Raw genomic sequence first — 18,133 nt, 5'->3', positions numbered from 1 at the left:
ACCTCTGGACAGGAAATACCACTCCTTAGTCACATTTACACTCTTTGAATCCAATATAGTAATGCTGCCTCAGGCTGAGCCAATCAGTGGGCACGATACTGAACGGTGTGCTCTGACTGGACTAGTCTCCCATGGTGGCCAATATTATTTTAAGTTATACTTAAAATTATACTTAAAATTCTTAATTTAAGACATTTCCCACAATGTGGTGAAGCCGCAATATTTGAAGCCGCAACGGGGCGAAGGTTTTCTTACTCTTTTGAGTCTCATTTGCAAGTATTGTATAGTAGACTTCGCATAGAGTTGCAAGTAGTGAATAGATATATAATAATAATAATAATATTTAATAATATTATTAATATATATACAAGTATAATAATAATAATAATAATATAATATAATAATAATATATATTGTATATGTTATATATAAATATTAGAGATGTCCGATAATGGCTTTTTTGCCGATATCCGATATTCCGATATTGTCCAACTCTTAATTACCGATTCCGATATCAACCGATACCGATGTATACAGTCGTGGAATTAACACATTATTATGCCTAATTTTGTTGTGATGCCCCGCTGGATGCATTAAACAATGTAACAAGGTTTTCCAAAATAAATCAACTCAAGTTATGGAAAAAAAAAATGCCAACATGGCACTGCCATATTTATTATTGAAGTCACAAAGTGCATTATTTTTTTTTTTAACAGCTTGGAATTTGGGACATGCTCTCCCTGAGAGAGCATGAGGAGGTTGAAGTGGGCGGGGTTTTGGTGGGGGTGGGGGCTAGGTGTATATTGTAGCGTCCCGGAAGAGTTAGTGCTGCAAGGGGTTCTGGGTATTTGTTCCGTTGTGTTTACGTTGTGTTACGGCGCGGATGTTCTCCCGAAATGTGTTTGTCATTCTTGTTTGGTGTGGGTTCACAGTGTGGCGCATATTTGCAACAGTGTGACCTGTATGGCTGTTGACCAACTCAAGTTATGGGAAAAAAAATGCCAACATGGCACTGCCATATTTATTATTGAAGTCACAAAGTGCTTTTTTTTTTTTTTTAACAGCTTGGAATTTGGGACATGCTCTCCCTGAGAGAGCATGAGGAGGTTGAAGTGGGCGGGGTTTTGGTGGGGTGGGGGCTAGGTGTATATTGTAGCGTCCCGGAAGAGTTAGTGCTGCAAGGGGTTCTGGGTATTTGTTCCGTTGTGTTTACGTTGTGTTACGGCGCGGATGTTCTCCCGAAATGTGTTTGTCATTCTTGTTTGGTGTGGGTTCACAGTGTGGCGCATATTTGTAACAGTGTGACCTGTATGGCTGTTGACCAAGTATGCGTTGCATTCACTTGTGTGTGTGAAAAGCCGTAGATATTATGTGACTGGGCCGGCACGCAAAGGCAGTGCCTTCAAGGTTTATTGGCGCTCTGTACTTCTCCCTACGTCCGTGTACACAACGGCGTTTTAAAGAGTCATACATTTTACTTTTTGAAACCGATACCGATAATTTCCGATATTATATTTTAAAGCGTCATCTCTAATAATAATAATATTATAAATACATACAAAATTATTAAAATAATATAATATAATAATAATATATATTGTATATCTTATATAAAAATATGATAGTATAATATATCAGTATATATTATATACTGTATATATAATATGTAAATATTACATATATTATCATTTATATTGCTACTATGGTACATTTTTAGTCTACTTTATACTTGCATTGTCCTTTCCATCCTTACCCTTTCCCTCCTTTCTAACTGAGCTACTGTGTGGAACAATTTCCCATGTGGATCAATAAAGTTTGTCCAAGTCCAAGTCTAGACTACGGCGTGATGCCATTGACAGGAAGTGGTCTTTGCCATGAAGCTGACTCTTGTCTTTTGTTGCGCCTCAAAATGTGTTAATACTGTAAGTGGTGTACTTATTACACACCAGCTGTTTGATTGGAATAGTGTTCATTACCCAAATTGCAGTGGTCGATATTGCCACGTAAATCCCTGTATGCTAATCAGTAGCATGCCTGTGGCAAATCCAATGTAAATTAGCATTGAGCTAGTGGAGCCTTGCTTTGTTGGCATGGAAAATATAAATTATATATGTATATATAACGTACATATAAGTATACATTTTATATAGTTTGGGATAAGCGTGTGTGGAAAAAGATTAGCATGTTATTTCCGCGAGAAGGGCGCCTAATGAGACCTCTGACCTCCTTTCTTGGCACCCGTTTAATTTTCCTGATAATAACCCGACCTCGCTCGGGCTGCCGCGTCTGATTAAGAGTTCACTCCGGTCTCCGTGACCTTGTGATAAGCCTTCATCGCCCGCCTGGGTCAGAGCCGCTCGGCGCTTTGAACCTGCCGGAGCGATGAAGGTTTTTACGAGCCGGGGGGCCGCCGCCGCCGAGTAAATGAAACCGCCGAGAGTCGGCCATGTTGGAAGGCTGCCGACGGTAATGAGCATAAACCTCTCGGTAATGTACTCTAAAATGAAGTTGTTAAAGTCACTTATGCTGAGGGCCCGGCAGGACCGACCATCTGCTCCAACACAAGCGTCACCGGATGCAGGAAATGTCGTATTTAGGACAAAAGTAGAAGTAGCAGTAATTACCTTGTGTGCATAAAGGCAAAGTATTTCCAAAATAATCAAATTGTGCTATAAAGAATTTGTTTACAACCTTCTTCAAGTGCAGGTACTGCAGTTGCTTTACAACTGAGTCAGGTTCTGCTTAGTTTCCTGCCAGCGCACCTGTTTTATATGAATTAATCAAGTCTATTCAAGTTCACCTGTTGATCCTTGCCAGCACTACGGAGTCACTGTTGTGCACTTACCGGCTGTTTTTTTTTTTGTTTTTTTTACTAAACTCTTCTACCGGCACGTCGCCTTTTATCTCTGCATTCTGGGGTCACGACAAGCTCAGCCATGAGCAACCGTGACATGAACGCAGTTTTCATGTAAATATTTATGTACCAGATGTGTGCTTATTGGAGGACATTGAGATGCAAATTAGAAGCAGATCCAGATGTTGTTTTTTTTCTGATATCAAACGGAGAGAGACACTACATCTCATACACATCATTTATATTGATATTAAATATATAACATATTTATTACACTTTATACAAGTCGCCACCTCTCTCTCTCTCTGTGTCTCTCTCTCATATATATATATATATATATATATATATATATATATATATATATATATATATATATATATATATATATATATATATACACACTACCGTTCAAAAGTTTGGGGTCACCCAAACCATTTTGTGGAATAGCCTTCATCTCTAAGAACAAGAATAGACTGTCGAGTTTCAGATGAAAGTTCTCTTTTTCTGGCCATTTTGAGCGTTTAATTGACCCCGCAAATGTGATGCTCCAGAAACTCAATCTGCTCAAAGGAAGGTCAGTTTTGTAGCTTCTGTAGCGAGCTACACTGTTTTCAGATGTGTGAACATGATTGCACAAGGGTTTTCTAATCATCAATTAGCCTTCCGAGCCAATGAGCAAACACATTGTACCATTAGAACACTGGAGTGATGGTTGCTGGAAATGGGCCTCTATACACCTATGTAGATATTGCACCAAAAACCAGACGTTTGCAGCGAGAATAGTCATTTACCACATTAGCAATGTATAGAGTGTATTTCTTTCAAGTTAAGACTAGTTTAAAGTTATCTTCATTGAAAAGTACAGTGCTTTTCCTTCAAAAATAAGGAATAAATAAAAAAAATAAAAAAAAATAAAAAAAATAAGGACATTTCAATGTGACCCCAAACTTTTGAACGGTAGTGTATATATATATATATATATATATATATATATATATATATATATATATACCCCAAACTTTTGAACGGTAGTGTATATATATATATATATATATATATATATATATATATATATATATATATATATATATATATATATATATATATATATATATATATATATATATATATATATATATATACTACCGTTCAAAAGTTTGGGGTCACATTGAAATGTCCTTATTTTTTATTTATTTATTTATTTTTTTAATTTATTCCTTATTTTTGAAGCGACTTATACTCCGAAAAATACGGTGTATATATATATATATACATATATATATATATATATATATATATATACACCGTATTTTTCGGAGTATAAGTCGCTCCGGCCGAAAATGCATAATAAAGAAGGAAAAAAATATATATAAGTCGCACTGGAGTATAAGTCGCATTTTTGGGGGAAATGTATTTGATAAAACCCAACACCAAGAATAGACATTCGAAAGGCAATTTAAAATAAATAAAGAATAGTGAACAACAGGCTGAATAAGTGTACGTTATATGAGGCATAAATAACCAACTGAGAACGTGCCTGGTATGTTAACGTAACATATTATGGTAAGAGTCATTCAAATAACTATAACATATAGAACATGCTATACATTTACCAAACAATCTGTCACTCCTAATCGCTAAATCCCATGAAATCTTATACGTCTAGTCCAGGGGTCGGCAACCCAAAATGTTGAAAGAGCCATATTGGACCAAAAAAAACAAAAACAAATCTGTCAGGAGCCGCAAAAAATTAAAAGCCATATTACATGTGTCATGAGATATAAATTTAATTAAGAGGACTTAAAGGAAACTAAATTAGCTCAAATATAGCTACAAATTAGGCATAATGATGCAATATGTACATATAGCTAGCCTAAATAGCATGTTAGCATCGATTAGCTTGCAGTCATGCAGTGACCAAATATGTCTGATTAGCACTTCACACAAGTCAATAACATCAACAAAACTCACCTTTGTGCACTCATGCACAACGTTAAAAGTGTGGTGGACAAAATGAGACAGAAAAAGAAGTGGCATAAAACACGTCCTAGAAAGTCGGAGAAAGTTATGCATGTAAACAGACTATACGGTGAGTTCAAGGACCGCCAAAATAAGTAGGACAAAACGGCGCTCGCCAAATACTTGAATCAGTGAAGCATATTTAATATAAACAGTGTGATTTATAACAATTACGGAGGTTTGTGTCATGTTTGTCCTCCTACAGAAACCATACTAAAACAAAAAATTTTTTTTTTTTTCCCCCTCATCTTTTTCCATTCTTCATACATTTTTGAAAAATCTCCAGAGAGCCACTAGGGCGGCGCTAAAGAGCCGCATGCGGCTCTAGAGCCGCGGGTTGCCGACCCCTGGTCTAGTCTCTTACGTGAATGAGCTAAATAATATTATTTGATATTTTACGGTAATGTGTTAATCATTTCACACATAAGTCGCTCCTGAGTATAAGTCGCACCCCCGGCCAAACTATAAAAAAAACTGCGACTTATAGTCGGAAAAATACGGTATATATATATATATATATATATATATATATATATATATATATATATATATATATATATATATATATATATATATATATATATATACACACTACCGTTCAAAAGTTTGAGGTCACATTTAAATGTCCTTATTTTTGAAGGAAAAGCACTGTACTTTTCAATGAAGATAACTTTAAACTAGTCTTAACTTTAAAGGAATACACTCTATACATTGCTAATGTGGTAAATGACTATTCTAGCTGCAAATGTCTGGTTTTGGGTGCAATATCTACATAGGTGTATAGAGGCCCATTTCCAGCAACTATCACTCCAGTGTTCTAATGGTACAATGTGTTTGCTCATTGGCTCAGAAGGCTAATTGATGATTAGAAAACCCTTGTGCAATCATGTTCACACATCTGAAAACAGTTTAGCTCGTTACAGAAGCTACAAAACTGACCTTCCTTTGAGCAGATTGAGTTTCTGGAGCATCACATTTGTGGGGTCAATGAAACGCTCAAAATGGCCAGAAAAAGAGAACTTTCATCTGAAACTCGACAGTCTATTCTTGTTCTTAGAAATGAAGGCTATTCCACAAAATTGTTTGGGTGGCCCCAAACTTTTGAACGGTAGTGTATATATATATATATTATATATCAATGTCTGCTTTTGTTGCCGTGTAGTTGCTTTCCGTCAAAGCAGGCGTAACGGAACCGTCTCAAAAACGCGCTTCACCTTTTGAAGGCGACAAAGGAGGTAAACGGAGTGTTCCACTAAACTGCCGCTTCCTGCAGGGAGACCTTTTGTGTTCCCTCCTCTCACAATATCTCCCCATGACAAGCAACCGGGGTTGGCGGGTTGGTGAAAACCACGACGACAGCTGTAATCCCGGCAAAGCCGCGGCCAGGCGAATGACTGAAGGGCTGCGAAGAGTTGCGGAGGAGGACTTAGGAGGCCGCTTAGTCGCTTTGTGCCCGGCCTCGCCGTACGGCGGGGGTCAATGCTAAGTGGCGGCGACAGCTCGAGGATGCGCTCTGAAAAGGCTCATTTGTTTGGGTCGGCAGCGCAAATTGTCGGGATGCATGCCACTTGATCCTCGTCGGAGGGATGAACTATTAAATGCTATCACTCGTAAAAATCCGTTTGGGTTATAAAGTGCTGCAGACTTTCTTTATATACTGTAAGTGTTTTGTAGTGACATCAAATCCAAGACATGTGATTTACTAATAGCGCACCAGGTTCCGACATTTGTGAGATTTCATCATAAGTGGCCAGCATTCACTGGCCTGTCACTCACGGCTGTCGGGGTTACTTTCACCGTGTGCACCTAAAGCCATTAAATCCACTCAGGTGGCTCGCTAATTGTACCTCTGTAAAATCCTGCTCCGTGACGTGAGAATATCACTGAAAAAAAGACAGGACTCTTTTGAATGTCGTTAGCCGATAGCGTCGTCTCGGCTGTGAAATCTCCAAAGTTAAAGGCCTACTGAAATGAATATTTTTTATTTAAACGGGGATAGCAGATCTATTCTATGTGTCATACTTGATCATTTCGCGATATTGCCATATTTTTGCTGAAAGGATTTAGTATAGAACAACGACGATAAAGATTGCAACTTTTGGTATCTGATAAAAAAAAGGCTTGCCCCTACCGGAAGTAGCGTGACGTAGTCAGTTGAACATATACGCAAAGTTCCCTATTGTTTACAATGATGGCCGCATGAAGTGAGAGAGATTCGGACCGAGAAAGCGACGATTTCCCCATTAATTTGAGCGAGGATGAAAGATTTGTGGATGAGGAAAGTGCAAGTGAAGGACTAGTGGGGAGTTGAAGCTATTCAGATAGGGAAGATGCTGTGAGAGCCGGGGGTGACCTGATATTCAGCTGGGAATGACTACAACAGTAAATAAACACAAGACATATATATACTCTATTAGCCACAACACAACCAGGCTTATATTTAATATGCCACAAATTAATCCTGCATAAAAACACCTGCGTGTTTGTTACGCTAGCTCCTAGCTCCTCTGCTAGCTCCTAGCTCCATAGAACACGCCAATACAATTCAAACACCTGATCAACACACACAATCACTCAGCCCAAAAGACCGTTCACCTAACCCAAGGTTCATAAAGCTTATATATTTTTAAAAAGTTACGTACATACGCAAAAAAAAGTTGCGCACATACGGTCAAGCGATCAAATGTTTAGAAGCCAAAGCTGCATACTCGCAGTAGCACGTCTGCGTCTTTGTCATCCAAATCAAAGTAATCCTGGTAAGAGTCTGTGTTGTCCCAGTTCTCTACAGGCGTCTGTGTATCGAAGTCAAAAGTCCTCCTGGTTAGAGTCTCTGTTATCCGAGTTCTTCCATCTTGACTGCATCTTTCGGGAATGTAAACAAAGAAGCGCCGGCTGTGTACTGTTGTTGCTGACTACGTTCGAAAAATACGTCCATTTCGCACCGACAACTTTCTTCTTTGCTTGCTCAGCTTCCTTCTCCATAATGCAATGAACATGATTGCAACAGATTCACGAACACAGATGTCCAGAATACTGTGGAATTATGAAATGAAAACAGAGCTTTTTCGTATTGGCTTCAATGTGGAAGGCATACCCGTGTTCCCCGGTCTACGTCACGCGCATACGTCATCCTCAGAGGCGTTTCGAACCGGAAGTTTAGCGGCAAATTTAAAATGTCACTTTATAAGTTAACCCGGCCGTATTGGCATGTGTTATAATGTTAAGATTTCATCATTGATATATAAACTATCAGACTGCGTGATCGGTAGTAGTGGCTTTCAGTAGGCCTTTAAAGTTGAGTGATTCAGACAGGTTTTCTCCAAAGTCGCAATACAGTGGAACCTCGGTTTATTGGTTCTTGAATAAGGTTTGCAAACTGAGAAGTTTGTAAAATGATTGTCACACACTAGGTGTGGTGAAATGTTGTCCTCTGCATTTGACCCACCCCTTTGTTCACCCCCTGGGAGGTGAGGGGAGCAGTGAGCAGCAGCAGTCCCACGCCCGGGAATAATTTTGTGGTGATTTAACCCCCAATTCCAACCCTTGATGCCGAGTGCCAAGCAGGGTCCCATTTTTTTCTTTGGTATGACTCGGCCGGGGTTTGAACTCACGACCTCTAACCCAGAGGTGTCAAAAGTCTTTTTTTCACGGAGGGCCGCTTGGCAGTTATGTTTGGCCCCAGAATACTATTATTACACTATTTTTTTAATGCATTTTATTAGTAGATTTTTAAAAAACTAAAATGTAAAAAAAAAAAAAAAAATGGTAAGTTGCATTAATTGTACCTCAAAATGTAGTGTATATTACTGTAAGTGGGAAAACAGTACTGCTCTTTTTATGGTTTAAAAAAAAGACAGCTCAGTTGCCAGAATTTTACTGTAAAATTGACATTTGTTTTTTTTAATTGTAAATTTTAAAAAAAAAATGCAATTTCACAGTTACATTTGAGTTTGAGTTTATTTCGAACATGCATGCATACAACATGATACGTCACAATTTCCAGTTTCTCTTTTCAACATGTTCGAAAAGGAGTAGGAAGAAGCAGAGCTTATTTAATCCTACCCCTTTTCTTTACATAACAGTTGCTAAAACTTTTTGTTCACTTCCTGTTCACAATTTATTCACAATATACTCCATAAGTAATCACAATAAAAATAAATAAATAAATAATTGTAAGAATTTAATAATAATAATTGGTGAAGTAAGTCACATTTCATATGATGAAATATGTAAGATTACTTTAAGAATGAATGAATGGATGGATGAAATAAATTGAGAATGTTCGTCATGGTTCTTCTTCTTTGTACTTTGTAAACACTTTAAGTTTGAAGAGTTTCTTGAAGTGGATCATATTAGTACATTGTTTGATGGCTTTGCTTAATCCATCCCATAATTTAATTCCGCATACTGATATACTGAAGGTCTTAAGTGTTGTACGTGCAAACAAATGTTTTAAATTACGTTTTTCTCTAAGATTATATTTCTCCTCTTTTTGTTGAGAAGAATTGTTGTATATTCTTGGGTAGCAGGTTATAGTTTGCTTTGTGCATCATTTTAGCTGTTTGCAAATTCACTATGTCGTGGAGTTTCAGTATTTTTGATTCAATAAATAAAGGGTTTGTATGTTCTCTATATCCAACATTATGTATTATTCTAACTGATCTTTTTTGTAACACCGTTAATGAATGAAGTGTACTTTTGTAATTATTTCCCCATATTTCTACACAGTAGCTCAGATATGCTAACACTAGTGAGCAGTAGAGAATATGAAGGGATTTTTGGTCTAGAACATGTTTTGCTTTATTCATTATTGACGTGTTTCTTGCTACTTTATGTTGTATATTTTTTACGTGAGATTTCCAGTTCAATTTATCATCAATCATTATACCTAGAAATTTGGCTTCGTTTACTCTTTCAATTTCTATTCCGTCTATTTGTATTTGTGTTGGACTTTCTCTTCTACTGTTACCAAATAGCATTATTTTAGTTTTACTAAGATTCAACGATAGTCTGTATTTGTCAAACCATCTTTTTAATTTGTTAATTTCTTCTGTTATTATTTGTATTATCTCCTGTGTGTTCTCTCCTGAACAAAACGCTGTTGTATCATCCGCAAATAATACTAACTTTAAATATTTTGTAACTTTACAAATGTCATTTATATAGAGATTGAATAATTTAGGTCCTAGTATTGATCCCTGAGGTACACCACAGGATATATTTAGCGTTGTAGACGTGTGTTCGCCTAGCTTCACGTATTGTTTCCTGTTCGTTAGATAACTTCTTATCCAGTTTAAGACTAACCCTCTGATGCCATATCGTTCTAGTTTTTTGATTAAAATATTGTGATTAATTGTGTCAAATGCTTTAGTTAGATCCATAAAAACTGCTGCCGCACATTTTTTCCTATCTATTGCATTGGTAATTTCTTCTGTAATTTCAATTAAAGCCATTGAAGTTGAAACATTAGCTCTGTATCCATATTGGTTCTTTTCGAGTATTCTATTTTTATTTATGAAACTTTCTAACCTGTTATTGAACAATTTTTCAATGATTTTAGAAAATTGTGGAAGTAGAGAAACAGGTCTATAATTTGTAAATTGATGTTTGTCTCCAGTCTTATAAATTGTTGCAACTTTAGCTATTTTCATTTTGTTTGGAAATGTACCTGTTTGAAATGATAGGTTACTAATATACATTAATGGTATTACAACATTTTGGCCAGTCTGTTGTTGTTGTTTTTTACCGCAAAGCAACAATTTTTCAGTGTATTACAGTAAATGCCAAAACGACACCACAGTTTATTACAGTAAATAAAAGTACTGGTTTTTTTCATTTAGAGAAAAATGCTGTAAAAACCACAGTAAATTTCACAATTTTACCATGAAATCTATTGCTACTTTTACATTGCCCACTTTGATGGATAACAGATGTAGCGACGAATTGTAGTTACTGACAGTAGTTTTCTGAAGTGTTCCTGAGCCCATGTGGTGATATCCTTTACACACTGATGTCGCTTTTTGATGCAGTACCGCCTGAGGGATCCAAGGTCACGGGCATTCAATGTTACGTGCAGTGATTTCTCCAGATTCTCTGAACCTTTTGATGATATTACGGACCGTAGATGGTGAAATCCTTAAATTATTTGCATTAGCTGGTTGAGAAATGTTGTTCTTAAACTGTTGGACAATTTGCTCACGCATTTGTTCACAAAGCTGTGACCCTCGCCCCATCCTTGTTTGTGAATGACTGAGCATTTCATGGAAGCTGCTTTTATACCCAATCATGGCACCCACCTGTTCCCAATTTGCCTGTTCACCTGTGGGATGTTCCAAATAAGTGTTTGATGAGCATTCCTCAACTTTCTCAGTCTTTTTTGCCACTTGTGCCAGCTTTTTTGAAACATGTTGCAAGCATCAAATTCCAAATGAGGTAATATTTGCAAAATATAACAACGTTTACCAATTCGAACGTTAAGTATCTTGTCTTTGCAGTCTATTCAATTGAATATAAGTTGAAAATGATTTGCAAATCATTGTATTCTGTTTTTATTTACCATTTACACAACGTGCCTACTTCACTGGTTTTGGGTTTGGCAATTAAACTTGTTCAAAACAGGTTACATGTTAGAAAAGCTACTTCTGGTTGCAAGGAAATTGCGTATATACGTCTTTTTAAAAATAGTTTTTAAATGTTTTATCTTATTTTATTCATGAATTGATTTAGAATAGATCAGGGGTCACCAACGCGGTGCCCGCGGGCACCAGGTAGCCCGTAAGGACCAGATGAGTAGCCCGCTGGCCTGTTCTAAAAATAGCTCAAATAGCAGCACTTACCAGTGAGCTGCCTCTATTTTTTAAATTGTATTTATTTACTAGCAAGCTGGTCTCGCTTTGCTCGACATTTTTAATTCTAAGAGAGACAAAACTCAAATAGAATTTGAAAATCCAAGAAAATATTTTAAAGACTTGGTCTTCACTTGTTAAAATAAATTCATTATTTTTTTTTAGTTTGCTTCTTATAACTTTCAGAAAGACAATTTTAGAGAAAAAATACAACCTTAAAAATGATTTTAGGATTTTTAAACACATATACCTTTTTACCTTTTAAATTCCTTCCTCTTCTTTCCTGACAATTTAAATCAATGTTCAAGTAAATGTATTTTTTTTATTGTAAGGAATAATAAATACATTTTAATTTAATTCTTCATTTTAGCTTCTGTTTTTTCGACGAAGAATATTTGTGAAATATTTCTTCAAACTTGTTATGATTAAAATTCAAAAAAATTATTCTGGGAAATCTAGAAAATCTGTAGAATCAAATTTAAATCTTATTTCAAAGTCTTTTGAATTTCTTTTAAAATTTTTGTTCTGGAAAATCTAGAGGAAATAATGATTTTTCTTTGTTAGAAATATAGCTTGGTCCAATTTGTTATATATTCTAACAAAGTGCAGATTGGATTTTAACCTATTTAAATCATGTCATCAAAATTCTAAAATTAATCTTAATCAGGAAAAATTACTAATGATGTTCCATAAATTATTTTTTTAATTTTTTCAAAAAGATTCGAATTAGCTAGTTTTTCTCTTCTTTTTTTCAGTTGAATTTTGAATTTTAAAGAGTCGAAATTGGAGACAAACTATGTTTCAAAATTTAATTGTCATTTTTTCGTGTTTTCTCCTCTTTTAAACCGTTCAATTAAGTGTAAATATCATTAATTATTAATAATAACATAGAGTTAAAGGTAAATTGAGCAAATTGGCTATTTCTGGCAATTTATTTGTGTGTGTATCAAACTGGTAGCCCTTCGCATTAATCAGTACCCAAGAAGTAGCTCTTGGTTTCAAAAAGGTTGGTGACCCCTGGAATAGATATTTGTTTAGAATCGCGATTCGTATTTGAATTGATTTCTTTGTGCACCCCTTGTTCATTACATTATGTAGAATATTATGTAAAATATATTTATATTATTTATATATTATATATATATTATTTATTATTATTATTGTCTATTGTGAGCGAACTGTGGTGCTGAATTTCCCCCAGGGATCAATAAAGTACTTTCTATTCTATCTATTCTATCCTATTTTGTTCGGTCAGACAAAAACATTGCCTTGATAGTTAGCGATTGTACAAAAAAATGTTAATCAAGTTGTTATGGCTGTTTACTTTTTGCACCAGCTAACTAGTTAAAATGTTAATTGTGATGAGTTGACAGTAGGTTTTGTTCAGAACAGAAATCAAAACGTAGGAACAGGGCCGGCCCGTGGCATAGGCCGTATAGGCAAATGCTAAGGGCGCCGTCCATCAGGGGGCGCCACGCCAGTGCCACAAATGTTGGAAGAAAAAAAAAAAAAGTTGGTACTATTATTTCTAAATACATAAAATAATCCCACGTTAATTAAAATGCAAAGTAAAGCCTATTTAATAGAAATATTATTTGTTACAACATTACGCCCCCTCCCTTCCCGTATCATGACTCTTTTTGGACGTCACCACATAAAACAAATCAACACAAGATGTCAAAACGGCCAAAACTGCCAGGTGCCCAGGGGAGAAAAGAAGAGGAGAAACGAGAAAAAGACAGAGGTAGCAGGTAGGTAACGTTAGCCTACATGAAATTATTTGTCTGTTACAGAATGTGATAGTAACCTGTCTTTTTAGCATTAAGCTAATGTTACATGATTCGGCAATTGCTAATCAATAAATAGCTAGTTCTGTTTTAACGTCGGGTTAATATTGTGGAGGGGGCTAAATTGTTATGGAAAATAATAATGTAACGTTAGGTAATTACAGTACTCCCTGGTGTACAGTAATTTGTAAGTCATTCTAGTTAATGCAATATTAAAAAGCACAAATAGAGAACTCTGTAGGATCCTCTTTTTTTGTAATATAGTTGTTAAAGTCATACTGGTTTGATATCTTGTTTTGTGCAGTGCCTTATTTATATTGTATTTTTAATTTATTTTATGCAACTTGTTGACACATTTTATTTTGTGTTTATGTATGTAAAAAATATTGTATTTCATATATTCAGATTTTATTTTTTGTATTCATTTATTTATCCATATTTTTTTTTTATCTTGTTAACTATTCTGATTGTTAATTTGCTTTCTTTAAGTAAAAAAAAAAGGTCAAAGACAAAGCTATTCGGTTTCTTGTGAGTATATACACTTCACTGCCGATGTGGGGGGGGCGCCACCTAAAATCTTGCCTAGGGCGCCAGATTGGTTAGGGCCGGGCCTGCGTAAGAAAACTAATCAAAAGGCTGTGAAAGTGTTGAAAACCAAAATTTCTGCAGTCTGTTTTAATTGGATCTTGCCTAAATTATACGTTTGGAACGGTACTGGAGATCCAAGCATGGGCCAAAAATGGTTGCTTTTTCTTCTCCATGGAAAAAGTTAGGTTGTTTTTTTTCAAAATGTTTCAAATTCAATGTTGATCAAAAGACGGCCAGCAGTTACGAGTTGAGCTAGCATACTGTAACCAGAGGACGCGGAGACTCTAGCAGATCAGATGAGAGTTAGCATGGACTACTGTATCATCTTGGGTCTGTGGGGTCCTCCACTCCGAGCTCTACTTTCATCGCCTTCATTAGGGAGCGTCTGAGGTGAATTCTCTCATTAAGGACAATCCCCGGGGGAATTCATGAATAGACATTACGGAGCCTCGATACAAGATCACATGCCGTATATTGAACAGAGGACTTTGAATCACGGCCCTCAAGCTGGGAATGATGTAAAACTTCAAGCTTGACAGTTTGGGAACTTTTGCAAAAGTACAAGCAGAAGCTCCACGGTGGAACAATCTGTTCCAGGACGCCAGTAACCTCTGGTTTTTGTGTATCTGTAACTGGTGTCGTTGTAAATACTGCACAGGAAGTAACATGTTGCCGTTCTTAAAGGCCTACTGAAATGATTTTTTAAAATTTAAACCGGGATAGCAGATCCATTCTATGTGTAATATTTGATCATTTTGTGATATTGCCATATTTTTGCTGAAAGGATTTAGTAGAGAACATCGACGATAAAGTTCGCAACTTTTGGTCACTGATAAAAAAAAGCCTTGCCTGTACCGGAAGTAGCGTGACGTCACAGGTTGAAAGGCTCCTCACATTTCCCCATTGTTTACACCAGCAGCGAGAGCGATTCGGACCGAGAAAGCGACGATTACCCCATTAAATTGAGCCAGGATGAAAGATTTGTGGATGAGGAACGTGAGAGTGAAGGACTAGAGTGCAGTGCAGGATGCATCTTTTTTCGCTCTGACCGTAACTTAGGTACAAGCTGGCTCATTGGATTCCACACTCTCTCCTTTTTCTATTGTGGATCACGGATTTGTATTTTAAACCACCTCGGATACTATATCCTCTTGAAAATGAGAGTCGAGAACGCGAAATGGACATTCACAGCGACTTTTATCTCCACGACAATACATCGGCGAAGCACTTTAGCTACGTAGCTAACGTGATAGCATCGGGCTTAACCGCAGGTAGAAACAAAAGAAATAAACCCCTGACTGGAAGGATAGACAGAAAATCAACAATACTATTAAACCGTGGACATGTAAATACACGGTTAATGCTTTCCAGCCTGTCGAAGCTTAACAATGCTGTTGCTAACGACACCATTGAAGCTAACTTAGCAACGGGACCTCACAGAGCTATGCTACAAACATTAGCTATCCACCTAAAAGATTCACCAACACAGATGTCCAGAATACTGTGGAATTTTGAGATGAAAACAGAGCTTTTTGTATTGGATCCAATGGGGTCCGAATACTTCCGTTTAACTATTGATGTCACGCGCAAACGTCATCCTACATATATATATATATACACATGTTGTCCGGTAATATCGGCCTGCCGATATTATCGGCCGATAAATGCGTTAAAATGTAATATCGGAAATTATCGGTTTTATTATTATCTGTATTGTTGTTTTTTTTTTTTGTTTTTTTATTAAATCAACATAAAAAACACAAGATACACTTACAATTAGTGCACCAACCCAAAAAACCTCCCTCCCCCCATTTCTTTCTGTTATCAATATTCTGGTTCCTACATTATATATCAATATATATCAATACAACGTCATCCTACATAGACGTTTTCAACCGGAAGTTTAGCGGGAAATTTAAAATTGCACTTTATAAGTTAACCCGGCCGTATTGGCATGTGTTGCAATGTTAAGATTTCCTCATTGATATATAAACTATCAGACTGCGTGGTCGGTAGTAGTGGCTTTCTGTAGGCCTTTAAAAGTAACAAATTTATTTCCCTTTATCGATCAATCAAAAATATATCAAAAACATATCCAATTATTTGTATAGGAACATTTTTGCAATGGTTTTGCACATTTCTTCAACATAAAAACACTTAACTACAGCAATGCAGTGTTATTTTCTCAGTATTGCACAAAATTTACTTTTTTTTATATCTGGAAAATATGCCCTGAGGGTCCATGGAGACCAAAACGTTAACACCAATTTTTCCCTGGTGTTGTTTTCTGCAGTCGAGTCGAGCTAAAGGTGCAAATTGCAGAAGTTGCAGCCGTACATCTAACTTGGCTGCACTCTTCAGCCATGAGACAAATCCTGTGTTTAACCAGATTGGACGTATTTCCGCCACTTGCCTTCATTTTGCCGTCACAAATATCGCAGCGAGCGTAATCTGCATCGGCATCGCGTTTGGAAAAGACGAGCCGCGCTTTAAAGCGTTTTCCATTTGGCGTGGTTGGGTTTTTCTCATGAAACGTTGATGGCTTGCAAGATTACTAAGAGCATGTCCGTTTTGAAATCGCGCCTTCGAGAAAATATCCCTAATAGTATTAATAAAGTAGATGAATACATCTCTGGTAGGCTGAACAGCATATACTGAATCTTGATATCACTAGCAGACAACAGGGACATCTATAGGTAAATAATGAGACAAAATATGAACTTCACAGAATAAAAAAAAAACTGCAAACATGAATTGTAGATGAGTTGTAGATGAGACTAATATTTGGAGCAGGAAATCAACTTTCTTCTCATTAGTGTCACGATCATAGCAACACGGCTCTCATTATGTCAATCAAATACCTTACTTAGCAATGCAGGAATAAGTTCAACTTTGTCTTTCACAGGTTGTGTAGTTCGTAAATAAAAACAATACAATTAAATTGAATAGACTGCAAAGACAAGATATTTAATGTTCAAACTGAGAAACTCAATTTTGTTGCAAATAATCATTAACTTCGAATTCAATGGCAGCAACACATTGCAAAAAAGTTGGCACAGGGGCATTTTTACCACTGTGTTACATGGCCTTTCCTTTTAACAACACTCAGTAAACGTTTGGGAACTGAGGAGACACATTTTTGAAGCTTTTCAGGTGGAATTCTTTCCCATTCTTGCTTGATGTACAGCTTAAGTTGTTCAATAGTCTCCGTTGTGGTATTTTAGGCTTCATATTGCGCCAAACATTTTCAATGGGAGACAGGTCTGGACTACAAGCAGGCCAGTCTAGTACCCGCACTCTTTTAGTACGAAGCCACGCTGTTGTAACACGTGGCTTGACATTGTCTTGCTGAAATAAGCAGGGGCGTCCATGACAACGTTGCTCGGATGGAAACATATGTTGCTCCAAAACCTGTATGTACCTTTCAGCATTAATGGCGCCTTCACAGATGTGTAAGTTACTCATGCCTTTTGCACTCATACACCCCCATACCATCGCAGATGCTGGCTTTTCAACTTTGCGCCTATAACAATCCGAATGGTTCTTTTCCTCTTTGGTCCGGCGGACACGACGTCCACAGTATCCAAAAAAAATTCGCTATATGGACTCGTCAGACCACAGAACACTTGTCCACTTTGCATCAGTCCATCTTAAATAAGCTCGGGCCCAGCAAAGCCGGCGGCGTTTCTGGGTGTTGTTGATAAATGGCTTTCGCTTTGCATAGTGGAGTTTTAACTTGCACTTACAGATGTAGCGACAAACTGTAGTTACTGACTGTAGTTGTCTGAAGTGTTCCTGAGCCAATGTGGTGATATCCTTTACACACTGATGTCGGTTTTTGATGCAGTACCGCCTGAGGGATTTAAATTCTCGGGCATTCAATGTTGGTTTTCAGCCTTACTGCTTACATGTAGTGATTTCTCCATATTTTCTTAACCTTTTGATATTACGGACCATAGATGGTGAAATCCCTAAATTCCTTGCAATAGCTGGTTGATAAATGTTGTTCTTAAACCATTTGCTCACGCATTTGTTGACAA

At 36.7% G+C, this 18,133-nt stretch overlaps 1 protein-coding gene and 1 long non-coding RNA gene across 3 annotated transcripts in view; one reads left to right on the top strand and one right to left on the bottom strand.

Moving 5' to 3' along the window:
* The window catches only part of LOC133651091 (neural cell adhesion molecule 1-like), an 881,445-nt gene that overhangs the window by 397,805 nt on the left and 465,507 nt on the right, over positions 1 to 18,133 (top strand). The gene's annotated exons all lie outside the window — the stretch shown is intronic.
* Positions 1 to 18,133, bottom strand: part of LOC133651101 (uncharacterized) — a 99,166-nt gene that overhangs the window by 77,038 nt on the left and 3,995 nt on the right. The window lies entirely within an intron of this gene.

Source organism: Entelurus aequoreus, linkage group LG05, assembly GCF_033978785.1.
Source record: "Entelurus aequoreus isolate RoL-2023_Sb linkage group LG05, RoL_Eaeq_v1.1, whole genome shotgun sequence".
NCBI lineage: Eukaryota > Metazoa > Chordata > Actinopteri > Syngnathiformes > Syngnathidae > Entelurus > Entelurus aequoreus.
This window is presented reverse-complemented; position numbering and strand designations above follow the sequence as displayed.